At 41.7% G+C, this 14,312-nt stretch overlaps 1 long non-coding RNA gene across 1 annotated transcript; it reads left to right on the plus strand.

The window, feature by feature from the left end:
• Positions 1–2,661: 2,661 nt before the first annotated feature.
• On the plus strand, positions 2,662–6,982 carry LOC141279243 (uncharacterized). The gene is made up of 3 exons (XR_012333213.1): positions 2,662–3,114; positions 5,741–5,991; positions 6,809–6,982. It is a non-coding gene; the product is annotated as an uncharacterized lncRNA (long non-coding RNA).
• The last annotated feature ends 7,330 nt before the right edge of the window (positions 6,983–14,312 follow it).

Raw genomic sequence — 14,312 nt, forward strand, 5'->3', positions numbered from 1 at the left:
CTCCACTGTTTTCAGCATCATCTGCATCTCCTCCAGAATCCCCCACTACCCCAGCGCCCAGCCACCGGGCTGGCCTTTCCCAAGCAACGTCACATTCTCTGGGCCTTTCTCCCTACACCCACCCCACATACTTGTCTTCACCTGATCCCTCTCCCCCTCCCACCACCATTAAGATTCAGCTTTCATAGATCCTGTCTCCTACCTGCTTCAACAAACCACTATGTTATAAAATATATATTTACGGGAAAACCCACTAAAACTGTTGTCAAAATATGTGCGAGTCTTCACGTTGTCACTCACACAGCAAGTAACATCAGGTAAACCATTTTGATTCTTTTAGCCTCAGTTACTTCACCTCTAAAACAGAGATGAAAAAAAACTTAACTCATAGGGCCTCAGATTAAAATTAACTCCCATCAAAAAACACCTCTTGGGCTTCCCTGGTGGCACAGGATTTGAGAGTCCGCCTGCCGATGCAGGGGACGCGGGTTCGTGCCCTGGTCCGGGAAGATCCCACATGCCACGGAGCGGCTGGGCCCGTGAGCCATGGCCGCTGAGCCTGCACGTCCGGAGCCTGTGCTCCGCAACGGGAGAGGCCACAACAGTGAGAGGCCCGCATACCAAAAATTAAAAAACCCCCAAAACACAAGAACACCTCTTGATCTTCTGAAATAAGATGAAGTGTCCCTTCCCTATGCTGCTATGGCACCCAGTAATTCACTATCTTGAAGCATGTAACTTTGCATCTAAATTGCCTATTCCCTTTCTGACCCTCTCTAGCCTGAGGCTCCTGACGGCAAGGACTACAGCTGATCACGCTTGAAGGCCAGCGCCTCACATAATGTCGGGCATGCAGCTGGTACTCAAAATGTGTGTGCTCAGTGCACGGCCCACTCTGAGAGCATTTATAAATAGTCGAGATTGTTCCTCTCAGAAAGCATATTTATACTGGAACAGGGTCCTTTTTGGACCATGTCTTTCCTGGAGGAAAGACCATAATGGTGCAGGATATTTGGAAACAGGTGGAGTTCATGTTGTCCCTCAAATAACTCCATGTAGGTGGCCTCTTGCTCTTTGCAGACATCCAGCTGGCCCTGGGCCCTTGCACCTGAGGGGGGATATCTGAACTCTTGAAACTTCCTGTTCCATTTCAGTGACACCAGTTTGGCTCAGTTTTCGCCTCCAAGCTGGGATCAAATGTTGCCCAAGTATGGGGAGAAGAGGAGAGATATCTCGTTCTCTCCCTTGACTTTTCTCACTTCAACTCCTCTCTTCTCACGTTCTTCATGGAAGCTTAAACTAGATTCCCTGGGAAGAGTCCTGTCCTGGTCACCAGCAGCCTACACGGCAGTAGGCTCTGCCACTGCTCTAAGCAGCTCACGATGGGTACCGAAAGCTCCTGGGCTGGGGTGGGGGTGGGGGTGGGGCGTGCTCCACAGGATGGGGAGAAGTGAAGATGAGTGGGATGCAGGGGATATGTGATGTGGGAGATGCCTATGTTCACAGAGCAAAGTGATGTTGTACAGAAAGCCTGCCTCTGCTAATGAGCCTGGGAAAAGGACAGAAAGGAAATGGATTATTTCTGTTATGCCTTTTGGGAGACGGCTTTCCATGTGTCTGTCTCACATTTTTTACGTCTGGCAAGCAGGAGCAGTGACTGCTTTCCTTCCATCTTTTCAAGGCTGTTTCTACAGCAAATAGCATCGAAAGAAAGAGCTAGCCTGGAGCACAGGACAGGTATGCTGACTACCCATTATACAAAATTGGGGTTCTCTAAGCTCAGGCTCCTCTCTCTACTGCACCCCACAGTGTGATCAGCCATCACCTGGCTCTCTTCCCATTGCCCTGTGCAATTTGGGTCCAGTGAAACAATGCAAATATGTTGATACTCATGTTGCTTGCTGTGCTATGAGGGATCAAGTCCTTCATCTCTGATCTAGGAGTCTCACGGACTCGTTCAGCATCCATGAAACCGTGTCAGGTTAACTTATAAGCTTAATAGGAGCGTAGCATTTCAGACCCTTCACAGTTCTTGACAATGCTGTCTCCTCTGTACCTAAAGGCAGCGATACAAGAATTTGGCCCTTTATGCCCTATCTCCCTGGGAAAAGAGGGGTGAGAGAAAAAGAGGATCTATTGATTGAATGTCCTCTGTTTGCCAAGCTGGACTGCGCTGAGGTGAGCTTTTCATCTATTAATTCATTTAATCTTCACGATAATCCTGGGAATAGGCATTATCCTACCCATTTTACAGATCAGGAATCCTAGGCTCAGTGAGGTGACGTGCCTCTCCAAGGTCACACGCAGGTACAGTGTAGGGGCAGGATTTAAACCTAGACCTGTGTCTGCTAAGAGAGCCCCTGATTCCTCTATTACACCGTTCTGGAAAGTCAGTCAGTTCTTCGTGTTGACTAGGTGCGCAGCCCAAGATAGCTTGGGAGATGCCAGCAAGCCTAAAATCATTTCTCTCCCCCATCTGTTATCTGCCCTGTGATTTTGCCTAGTTCTACAGGGGTACACTCCTTTACTCCTAGTTTAACAGAGAACTTTTTACTTTTTTCATTTGATCTAGACTTCTACCTTCTCTTTTCGGGGACCCCTGCCTCCCACCGATATCATGCTGATTTCTTAGCCTTCATCTTCTCGATCCTGCCTATTGCCTTGTTTTATTTTATCCTATTTTTCCTACTCAGAAGGAAGGATGTGAAGCAATTTCTCTGATATCACAGAATCCATAACACTCTCCAGACTTCACAGTTCTAAAAAATCTTGTTTGGTTTTCAGATGTGACTGGAGTGATTTGCACCCGATGCTTAGACTGGCCATCTGCTCAAAGGCTGCTCAGAAAGACATGCCCATGTGTTCTCCTGCCACAGACCAGTCTGCTCTGCCTGCAGCTGTGGGTTTCCAGGACCTTGTACCTATGTCACATTGTTTGAAGCTGAGCTTCAAGGAATCATAGGAGCATTTGCCTGGACCTACTACATAACCTAAATACAGCATGAACTGACCTTGTCTTATAGGAAGTGGGTCAAGGAATGAGCCTCTCTTTTGTGCAGAGCTTGTTTACTTTCCAGTTAAGAGGGGAGAGCACCAGGCTGATGGCGTATACATGTGAGTACAAGGGAGACAGAGAAATGAGCGGCCCTTTCCATCTAGAAGGTTTGCTGAGATCTCATGCTTTAGAAAGTCACTGTTAACTCCTCTCTCTGAGGCTCGATATCACTAGATAACCAAGTTCTTGTGGGAGCTTTCATGAGGGTTATAGTTCACTGATAAAAATAAATGTTGTAAAATAATCTAAATGCTTGACTGAGAATATACATGCTTCTTTAAGGAGTAGACTTAGTTTGGCAATAAACTTATATAGCTGACCTAACTCTAATTCTCTGGGGAAGAAAATTGCCACCTACCCCAGAACGCCATCCAAATACTCACAAGAATGGGCCAGTTAGCGATTCATATTTTTAAACACTTATTAGCACTGCCCATACTCAGGCTAAGCAAATTTTGAAATAAAAAGAAAATGATGAAGGGACGTCGACCATGCTTTATGGAGCTCATAACCAAATTGAAGAGAAAGACAGTAATACTTGAAAAAGAAATAACCTACACCAGACTGTAGGTGAAAAGACACATATGAGCAGCAGAGATGATAACTAGGTGCTGCAAAAATTGTGAAAAAGTATCGTTAGTCTCCTAGTTACCAAGACTCTAAATTGGGGTGACATCTTGAAAGCCCACACCTACCTCACTCCCACCCGGACGCCTCCAAAATCCCTCTCACAGCCTCCTCTTTCTCCTTTCCATACCTAATGTCAGCACCTTACTTCAAGACTTTATCAATTTGTATTTAAATTTTTAAAACTCGCATGTCTCCTTGCTGGCCTCTTCCCACTTTAATTCACATGGAGTACAAATTAAGCTCTGATCCTTTTCCTTCCCTATTTCCAAGTTGAAATGAAGTCAAAATTTGAGGATCGGCATGAAAGAAGAATCCAGGTTTGAGATGATCTAGGCTTAGTTCTGGGAATGGTAACAGTGGAAGAGGGAAAGAAAGAAAGGAAACGAGAAGCAAGATTTGATGTTTGGATGACAACAAGTAGCATTGTCAACAAGATGACAGCAAGTAGCATTACTAAGAACTATGGGCTTAAATCTAGAAGACCAGAAGGTGGGCAAAGGTCAAATATAGAGAAGAGCACGTTTCCAAGGAGAGATGCTGAAGTGAGGAGATTTGGGGCTTTAGTCATATCATCCACCACTTGGAATGCACTTAGTAGGACATAGGAGGTGTTCAATAGATGTTTGTTGAATGAATGAATAAAAGAATGAATGAATAGCCCTCAATTTCATCATACCCATCGTATTTTATCTTTACAACAACTCTGTTTGGTGGTTCTTTTTATTATCTCCGTTTTTCTGATGTCTGAACCAAGGCTCAGAGAGGTGGTATGATTCCCCCAGGATCCCACAGTGATGAGTGGCAGTGCTTTAAGGTGAAGCCAGATCAGCATGAGTTTGCAATCCATCTGTCACGTTGCCCTCTGGAAATATCTGAGTCCAGCACACATAGAATTGGGGCTGGGAAGACAGGTCATGATTAGCTGTGGGACTCGTTTACAAAAGGTGATTGTTCATAACTGAAGCCACGACCATGAATGAGACGCTAGAGGAATGTTGTGAATGTCTTTGACCTGAACAATGGGTAAGGCCAGCATTTCAGAGATAAGGAGAGGAAGAGGAACCCTTGAGAACAGCAGGGAAAATCAGAGGAGAACTAACGGAAGAAGAATCATGGAACCAAGAGAGAAAGGAGATTTGTCATAAATATAGGGTCCACAGTATCAAAAACGGCAGAAGTATCTTTGAAGGGAGCACGGTTTGAGGGAAAGGGAAGTACCTGGACCATAGCAGATCACCTGGTTTACAACCATCCTTTTGCTTTAACCTCGAGCAAGTTGCCTTAACCGTATGGAATTTGTTGATTTATCAAATGGTCATCATATACGTTTGTCAGGATTAAATGAGCTCATGAAATAAAGGACCTAATACCAGGCTTGGCATCGTAGAGCAGACAACAGCTGATATTTATGAGGCACCAGGTACTGATCCAAGCGTTCAACGTGTATCCATTCATTTAAGCCACATAACAACCCTGCTAGCTGGGTTCTGTTTTCATCAGCTTCAATTTGCAGATGAGGAGACACAGGCTTAGATAGTTTAAATAAATCCCTCAAGGTCACACAGCTTGTGAGTGGCAGAAGCTTGGATTTAAACCCAAGCATTCTGTTCTCAGAGCCTATGCTTTTAACCACCATGTTTGCTGAACTTCGTTGAGTAAATTACCAATAACTATTAGTTCCCTTCCCTTCAAGAACACGTGAGCTACATCAACTTTTTCCAGTAGGAAGATTAAAAGTATTTAAACTAGGGGTGAGCAGACAACATACCTTAGGCCAAATATAGCTCATTGCCTCTTTGCGAGGCCCACAAGCTAAGAATGGTTTTTGTGTTTTCAAATGGTTAAAAAAAGTTTTTTAAGTAATATTTTGAGACACGTGAAAATTATACAAAATTCAAATTTTAATTTCTACCAATAAAGTTTTATTGGAACACAAATATGTCCATTTACGTATCGTCTCTGCCACTTTTGTACTGTAAGAGCAAAACTGAATAGTTGCGAGAGAGACCCTACAGCCCCCTAACCCTAAAATATTTACTCTCTGATCCTTTACAGGAGAAGATTGCTGACCTCCTAATATAACCAAAAACTCTGTGGCGAATAAAGACAAGTGGATTTAAGGGCTTGAATTTCTCAGGAATGTTGTTGCCCTTCACCCCCGTTCTCAGACCCTCGATGGACTACTCCCGCACCTGCACTTCATTAGGAGATGGGGGTGGGGAGAAAAGAAATCTCCAACCCGGTAGTTTGTTGAATTTCTTGGGTGGAGGAGGAAGGTGGAAGGACGCTCGCTGCTGAGGGTGAAGGTGAGGCTTTCTTTTCAGTCCTGAATTACAGCCAGATGAGTTTATCCCTTTTTTGGCTGTGGAATGATAACTTTTGGGTTTTGTTTGTTTGTTTTTGCGGTACGCGGGCCTCTTACTGTTGTGGCCTCTCCCGTTGCGGAGCACAGGCTCCGGATGCGCAGGCTCAGCGGCCATGGCTCACGGGCCCAGCCGCTCCGCGGCATGTGGGATCTTCCCGGACCGGGGCACAAACCCGTATCCCCTGCATCGGCAGGCGGATTCTCAACCACTGCACCACCAGGGAAGCCCTGGAATGATAACTTTTAATGCGCTTAGTAAGCGCAGGTGCTCAGCAGTCAGGGGAGGAGAGGCCGTAGCCAAGTCACATCACAGGTGTCTTCTCCCAAGGGCCAGGCCGTGAGCGGAAAAGCCTCCTGCTTAGACGCGTTCCAAGTGTCTACCTGCTCTTCACTGGGGAATGATAATGCCTCTTGGGCTTTTGCACAGGGCTGGGAGCCAGTTCACCTGGGTTCCATGTTGAGATTTCTCAGCAGATCTCCAGCGTGGTGGCACCAAGTGGATTCCTTTCTTTCTGCCTTGCTTAACATAATTAAACTGAAGTCAGATGTTTATCAGATTCTCCAGTGCGTTCATGCATCCAGCCTATAAGATAACCGGTAAACAAGAGGGTAATAACGGCAGGGATAGGCCTGCTTGTTTTCTTTTGTTTTTAATTTTCTAAAATTGTGGTAAAATATATATAACATAACATTTACCATTTTAAACATGTTTAAGGGAACAGTTCTGTGACATTAAGTATATTCACATTGTTGTGCAGCCTTCACCACCATCCATCTCCAGAACTCTTTCGTCTTCCCCAACTGAAACTCTGCTGCCACTGAACAGTAACTCCCCATTTTCCCTCCCTCCAAAGACCAACAACTACCTCTATGAATTAGACTTCTCCAGGTATCTCAGGTAAGTGGAACCATACAGTACTTTTCCTTTTGCGTCTGGCTTATTTCACTTAGAATGATGTCTTTAACGTTCATCCGTGTTGTAGCCTATGTCAGAATTTCCTTCGTTTTTAAGGCTGAATAATATTTGATTTATGTAATTTTGTTTATCCATTCACCTGTTGATGGGCACTAGTTTTTTTTTCTACCTTGTTTCTGTTGTGAATAATGTTGCTATGAACATGGGCATACAAATCTGTTCAAGTCTCTGATTTCACTTCTTTTGGATATATATCGCAAAGTGGAATTGTTGGGTCACATGATAACTGTTTTTAATTTTTGGAGGGACAACCATACTGTGTTTCATAGTGCCTGGACCATTTTGCATTCCCACCAGCTGTGCATAATGGATCCAATTTCCCCACATCCTTGCCAATACTTGTTATTTTCTCTTGTGTTTTTTGTGTTTGTTTGTTTAGTAGTAACCATTCTGATGGCTGTGAAGTGGTATCTCGTGGTTTTGATTTGTGTTTTCCTAGTGATGTTAAGCATCTTCTCATGTGCTTATTGGCTAATTGGTATCGTCTTCAGAGAAATGTCTGTTCAGGTCATTGCCCATTTTTGATTTGGATTGTTTGTTTTTGGTGGTTGTTGAGTTGTAGGTGTTCTTTCTATATTCTAGATATTAACCCTTTATCAGATGTATGATTTGCAAATATTTTTTCCTGTTCCATGGGTTGCCTTTTCCCTCTGTTGATAGTGTCCTTTGATGCACAAAGTGTTTTGATTTTGATGTAATTGCTGTTTGTTTGTTTTTTTTGCTGTTGCCTGTGTTTTTGGTGTCACATCCAAGATATTGTTGCCAAATCCAATGTCGGAAAGAGTTTCTCCTATGTTTACTTTGAGAGTTTTATAGTTTTAGCTTTTACATTTAGGTCTTTATTCCATCTTGGATTAATTTTTGTATATGGTATAAGGTAAGTGTTTGACTTCATTCTTTTGCACATGGATATCCAGTTTTCCCAACATCGTTTGTTGAAAAGACTGTCCTTTCCCCACTGAATGGTCTTAGCACCCTTATCAAAAATCTTTGACCATATATGTAAGGGTTTATTTCTGAGTTGGCTTGAGTTTTGATATTAGCAGATATGCCTCTCAAATCAAGACCCAAGTTGTATAAACTTTCCATAGACGATCTAAGAGCCAATGCATTCATGCTATTAGAACATCAGTGATAGCCCATCTCAAGCTAGAGTTTCAAATGCATGAATCTGTATCACCACTAGTTTGTGAGTTCCCAGAGAGCAGGAACTCTCTTATAACTCAAATTTAAACTTAATCTATATGTTTTGTCCATTATGTGTCCAGCATCATGATAGCAGTAAGGATGCAGACACTTGTATTTAAGAACTTGCAAATTAGCGGAGAAATAAACATGCAAACATATGAATGTCTTTTTGTGAGAAGACTACTCCAGAAGGTAAAGTAGGGGTACAAAGATGGAAGTGGTGACATCTAGTTGGAGAGGAGAGATAACTTTCTCAGAAGTGGGCACACTTGTGCTGAGTTTTGAAGGATGATTAAGAGTTTTGCCTAACAAAAACGGCAGAGGTCATCAGGACTTTCAAAATGGAGGAACCACACCTGCAGACTTGGAGGGGGAATGCAGTATGGTCGTTGGAGGACTAGCACATATATTACAAGGCCAGGAGGAGTGGGAGAAGAGCCTAGAGGGGTAGGCAGGAGACAGGTCCCAGAACTTGAACTTTATTTTGAGTGTGATTGGAAGGATTTACATGTCTATCCCTTAGACTAGTCCTTAGCACTTATCATTGTTTATTGAACTGATTTTAGTCCAGTACAACAATGATATATGTTTCTTTTCCTTCTCAAACATCATCTCTTCTTCTTCTTTTCTTTCCTTTTTTTTTCTTTTCTCTCTTTCTAATATGATTTTGATGGCTTTGCTACTTTTCCTCGGCTCAGTATCTCAACTGCCAAAGGACATAAACTACACTGGGGCATGAATTTAGACAAAAACAACAACAAAAAAGTGAACTCATAAGAGAAAACATTGAAACCACCTAGGTTAGGCTCAGTTGAACTTCCAAATGTGTTTTAAATTAGGTCGTCTCAACCATGACTACAAGTTTGAAACATTCAAAGCAACCTTATTGGAATTGGAACAAGGCATATTTGGTTTCCTCTAAAGGATTTTAAAAAAAGTGGAGTTAAGAGCAGAGATCCCAAATGTAAAACTACGTGAAAAGAAAGCCCATAAGCAAATTGTCTTCATAACAAATGGCATTAAAACTTCCAAACTATCAAAAGTTGTGATCTCTTAGGAACATCTCACTCAGAGGAACAATGCCTATGCCACACCCTCATTTATCTGGGCAGGGCCAATCAGATGCAAGTGAGCGGAGGAAGCATTTGGAACCATCGAAACAGATGTGAGGGGTCCAGAAACTCAGATACGTTTTGCTCTTATTTTATACAGGCATACTTGGTTGCCTAGTTTCTTGATACAAGCAAACTTGGTTGCCTAGTTTCTTTATACAAGCAAACTTGGTTGCCTAGTTTCTTAAGAGGACAGAATATGAACAGTAAGGTATAAGGTCACCAAAAGAGAGGTGTCTAGAAACAGGTCCAAGGATTCTTTTGGGAAAAAAAAATACTGTTGGTTTGACAAAGAGAAGATAGAAAAAAATTTGAAAGTAAAAATCTACAAACTCTAAAAAGAAAACCCACATACAACACATAAAGCATCCTTGGATTATTTAATAAGGAAATAGAGGCCTACCCCCTCATCAGTAGCCTCCAATGCATCTCCAAAGGAAGGAACAGAATCAAAGTTAATGTTCAAAATGATTCCTTCGTTCCCGTATAGCTATATTGATACTTCAAACGTTTAGGGCTGCAAAGTAGTACAGATGAGCTATTCTGGAAAATTTACTTCTGCAGAAATAACTATCTCATTCTGCGATGATGCTAGTTGAATGAAGCATCAGACCACCTCACCTAATGTTAGCATAATTTCCTACTTAAATAGCAAACCTTTATCGTTAGAGAGCTTATATAATTTTCCCATATACTAAATATCTTAGTCAAGACCATCTCCTTATCTGTGAAATGATAATAATAATACTAAGTATATCAGATCTGTTTTGAGGGCAAAAAGAGATAATGTATGGTATCTAGCGTTTTACATAGTCAATACTTCATAAATGTTAAATACTGCTACTACTACTACTGCAACGAATGTTGATCTTATAACAGGACTGTACCTGGGTTCCTATCCTAACTCCACCATTTATGAGCTATAAGACCTTGGGAGAGGTACTTTACTTCTTTCTGCTTCAATTGTTTCATCTGGAAAATGAAAACAAGGCTATATCATATCTACCTCAGGGGGTTGCTACAAGGATTAAATGAGATACTATATGAAAAACACTTCAGTTAGGGCCAGGCACGGAGTAAGGATTTAAGTACTATTAACTGTAATTATTACTGCTGTTGTTGTTATCCTCCATTTTGCTTGTAAGGATGGTAGTTCTCAAAGAGTGGTTTGGGGACCCCTGGTGGTCCCTTCTGCAGGCAGCCCAAGCGGTCCAGACTGTTGTGTGTCTTTTTCAGTCCTTGAATGTACAGTGGAGTTTACCCAAGACGACATGAAGTGTGATATCACCATAGGTTGAATGCAGTTGCACATTTGAGACGCTAGCTGTCTTCTATTAAATAATAGAGATTTGCAAAACTGTAAAACAATGTTATTCTCTCTCTATTTTTTTGTAAAATAGTTATTTTTCCAAAATTATGTTTTATGGTAGCCTATGATGGGTTTATTGCTGTTATTTTAAAATGAATCAATTTTAATGCTTAATTTTAATTTCTAATATGGTAAATATCAAAATATATAATCCACATAAAGGAAAATTCTTTGGGGCTCTCAATAATTTTAAGACTGTAAAGGGGTCCTGATACAGAAAAGTTTGAGAACCACTATCTTAGTACATAAAGCTTCAGAGTTGTTGACATCCTTCAAGGTCACTTTCTTGAGATTTGAGTAGAGGTAGAGTCAAGTCTCAACCAAAGTTTACTGATAATGAAACCTGTTGATCATTATAATACATCACACTCCAAGGGTCATGGAGCTCCTACATGGGGAGAGGGCCAATGGTCATTACCATGCTTTTATAGTTGAGTATGGTTGCAGGGTTCTGTGTGGTCAACTTAGCAAGACTCTACTCTAGACATGGTATTCAAGGCTAATATATGTTTTCCAGTATCTTAAATTTTACTCACGTGGCCAACCACTGCAGCACTGAATTCACATACAGTTCTTGCCTGGTGATTAAGAGGAGGCACCTGGTGTTAATACTCTTGAGTTGTAGCTTTAGAGTCCAAACTGATTCCCATCACAGGTTTTCAATCTCAAGTGTCAGGCAAGAATTCTCACCCGTTTGTAAGCCACTTTAAATACGGTTCTCAGGAGTTCAAGAACTAATCCCTGAAGAAACTGGGTCAAGTTCTTCCCAGTCCCGTCCCCATACCACAGATAGCTAAGCTTCAGTCTTAAGGAAATACTTTGGGACACCAGGGCATACTTAAAGGAGGGAAAATAAACAGGACAGACTTCCAGAGAAAAGACATATGTGACCTCTCTTCCAATAAGCATTTGATACTCGAGTGTATTTCACTGGAACAAGTTGGTTTAAGTACGTACTATTCTGACTTTGGGTTTCCAGCATTGTCTTGATGCAAAGTTGACACCTGCTGTGTTGTTTAAGACCTTTGTCTCAGAGGCTTCAGATTTTTTCACACATATACACACGCATATACAATGCATTTGGTTGGGTTGGATTGAAATCTTCAGTAGTAATTCAAAGAGTTTGGCTTCCGGGGTAATGTCACAGGTTTGCATGCATTATGCAGAATTTTCTGCTAAGTGCAATAGGCCCTTGGAAATTGAATTGGTTGATTTCAATCCAATGCTTATTTGACATAAATGTCACATTTATGCTGAAGAGTCATATCATTCTTCTATTTCTGCTCCAATAATGTTAATTCTTAAAGTGTTACCCTACATAGGCTATGACTACACGGTGCCAAATATCCATCTGGAGGTAAGAAACCTTTATTTTTATTATCCCAATGTTCCTAAATCTAATATTTGATAGGATGGAGTTAAATTACCTGGATGTTTAACTATTTTCATTTATGGCTGGATGCTGCAGTGTTGTAGAGGAAGACGTAATATGAAATGAAAACCATTTTGATCAAACTATATGACACCCCAGAAATAAACAACCCTCCTCCAATATTTTGCTCAATTGAATAATCTCAACCAAATGTTATCAGATCAGTTTGTGTGTGGAACACAATGTGCCAAACAAAATAAATTGACTATTTTACTGTTGAAATAATGTGAAAGGAGCGTGGGGCTCGGGGAAACAAGCACGAGATATACTGGGCAAGGCAAAGGAGGTTCAATTCTCTCCTCCTCCTCCAAGGAGGGTCTGACCAGAGCTGGCTATCTCCAGCAACAGAACAGGGACACCGGTACTCTTATCTTTGACTCTACAGAGGATGCTTCTCTTGTGATGCCTTCAACCCAGCCAGCCCTGTGGTTTTGGAAGAGAGGCAAACAAGGTAGTTCTAACTACTGACTTATAGGGAAGGATTCTCCCTCCCTCAGTTTTCCAGCCAGTGTCTCGGCACATACTGGAAACACTCCAGGCTTTAGCGATGACCCATTCATTGACTCTTCATCACTACCTTAGCCTAAGACTTGGAAATTCAGGCAGCAGACCACCACACCATCCACAGTCTACTACTGCTGGGTGCTGGCTTATCTTGTCCTAGAGAAGTACCTAACTGAGGTATTTCCTGGGACACAAGACTACACAGCACAGGCTGACCAGTAGGAGAATAATCCTGTAAAAGTTGTCCAGACTCGAGATAACACCGTCAAAGTTGTTGAGGCATTTAAATATTCTGAGATTTTCATTTAATTCCATTTGTAGCCTGCTTAGAGTTTGACTTCATATTCCCCTTCTCTAATCAGATCTACAATATTCAAGTGGACGTTCAAGGTTAGCCATTTTCTGATAAATCTGGGGGAAAAAAGTGAAGCCATATCATGTTTCCAAGCTCTACTCTTTTCTCCCCTAGCCGGGCCAACTGAGCCACAAAGTGGGTTTGGCCTCATGACCCCATTAAATAATTTATGTCTGGGTAGTCTTGGTCTTTGTCTCAAATAGGTGAAAATAGAAATATAGATGGAGCTTTTCAGGTAAACAGTTCTGGTACATTTGCCAAAAATGAACATACTTATTCAGACCTCGCTAATGAAATTGAAAGACGGACGTGTTATACACTTATGGAATTTAGTTAAACAAATAAACCATTTAACCCGTATTTCTTGGGTGCCCACTATGTGTTAATTTTTGAAAACTATAGTTAAGTAAAAAACATATTTTAAGGCACTCACAGTCAAAGTAAAAGATACAAAAGTAAACATAATTTCCTATCCGTGTAGTTTATACCTGAGATACAGGTATGCGCAGCATGCCTTGGGAACACGGAGGGCGACGATAATTTCCTCATTATCATTACCATTAACAAGCGCCATATACATATTGTACCCAGCAGAAATACACTAAGAATTCCAGGAGCTGCCTTGTTCCGTCCTAATTCTCCATTGCCAAGGCTGCAATGATTAATCTTTAGAAAAGCTACAGTTTAACACCTGTTGAATGATATTAGAGAAAATCATCTGTGTTGCAAATAAAGAATATGTTAGGGAGGCTGGACTCAAATGGATCCAGGTTTTGATATCTTTCTCCTTCTGTTTTAGCAGACAAATAATCTGTTGCAACTTTGCTGCTTCTCTTCCCTAGCTTGGCTCTGTTCCCGTGCACCATTTTGTTCTAGGGGGATGCCTAAACTGATTCTGCAGCGTTAGCCAAAACAAATGAGGAGCTTGGCTCTGGGTCTGGTCGCAGCAGCTGCTGTGATTGAAGTTCTCTGCACCTAAGACAGTGGGGCAGCTTTCCGTTTGACAGATGAACACATTTTCATTACTAGAGAAACAGGAAGCATGGCATACTGGGCAAGAAGAAAAAAAAAAAAGGAAAAAAGAAAGAAAGAAATATTTGGGAAGTCGCTTTGTTCTTTCTTATATCAATCATGGTTATTGTTCAGCTGAAATGTTGGTGAGGAGGTTGACCGAGTGGGAGCCTCATACCCAAGCCTCAGGCTTCTCTTCCCCCCAGACTGTAACTGTGAGCTGACAGCTGCGTGGTTTCCTGACCTCAGGTTGCCTCAGCCAGAAAATTCCTTTGCAGATCTGCTCTGAGAGGCTGTTTCTGTTCATGCATGCAG

The sequence above is a fragment of the Tursiops truncatus genome, chromosome 8 (genome assembly GCF_011762595.2).
Source record: "Tursiops truncatus isolate mTurTru1 chromosome 8, mTurTru1.mat.Y, whole genome shotgun sequence".
NCBI lineage: Eukaryota > Metazoa > Chordata > Mammalia > Artiodactyla > Delphinidae > Tursiops > Tursiops truncatus.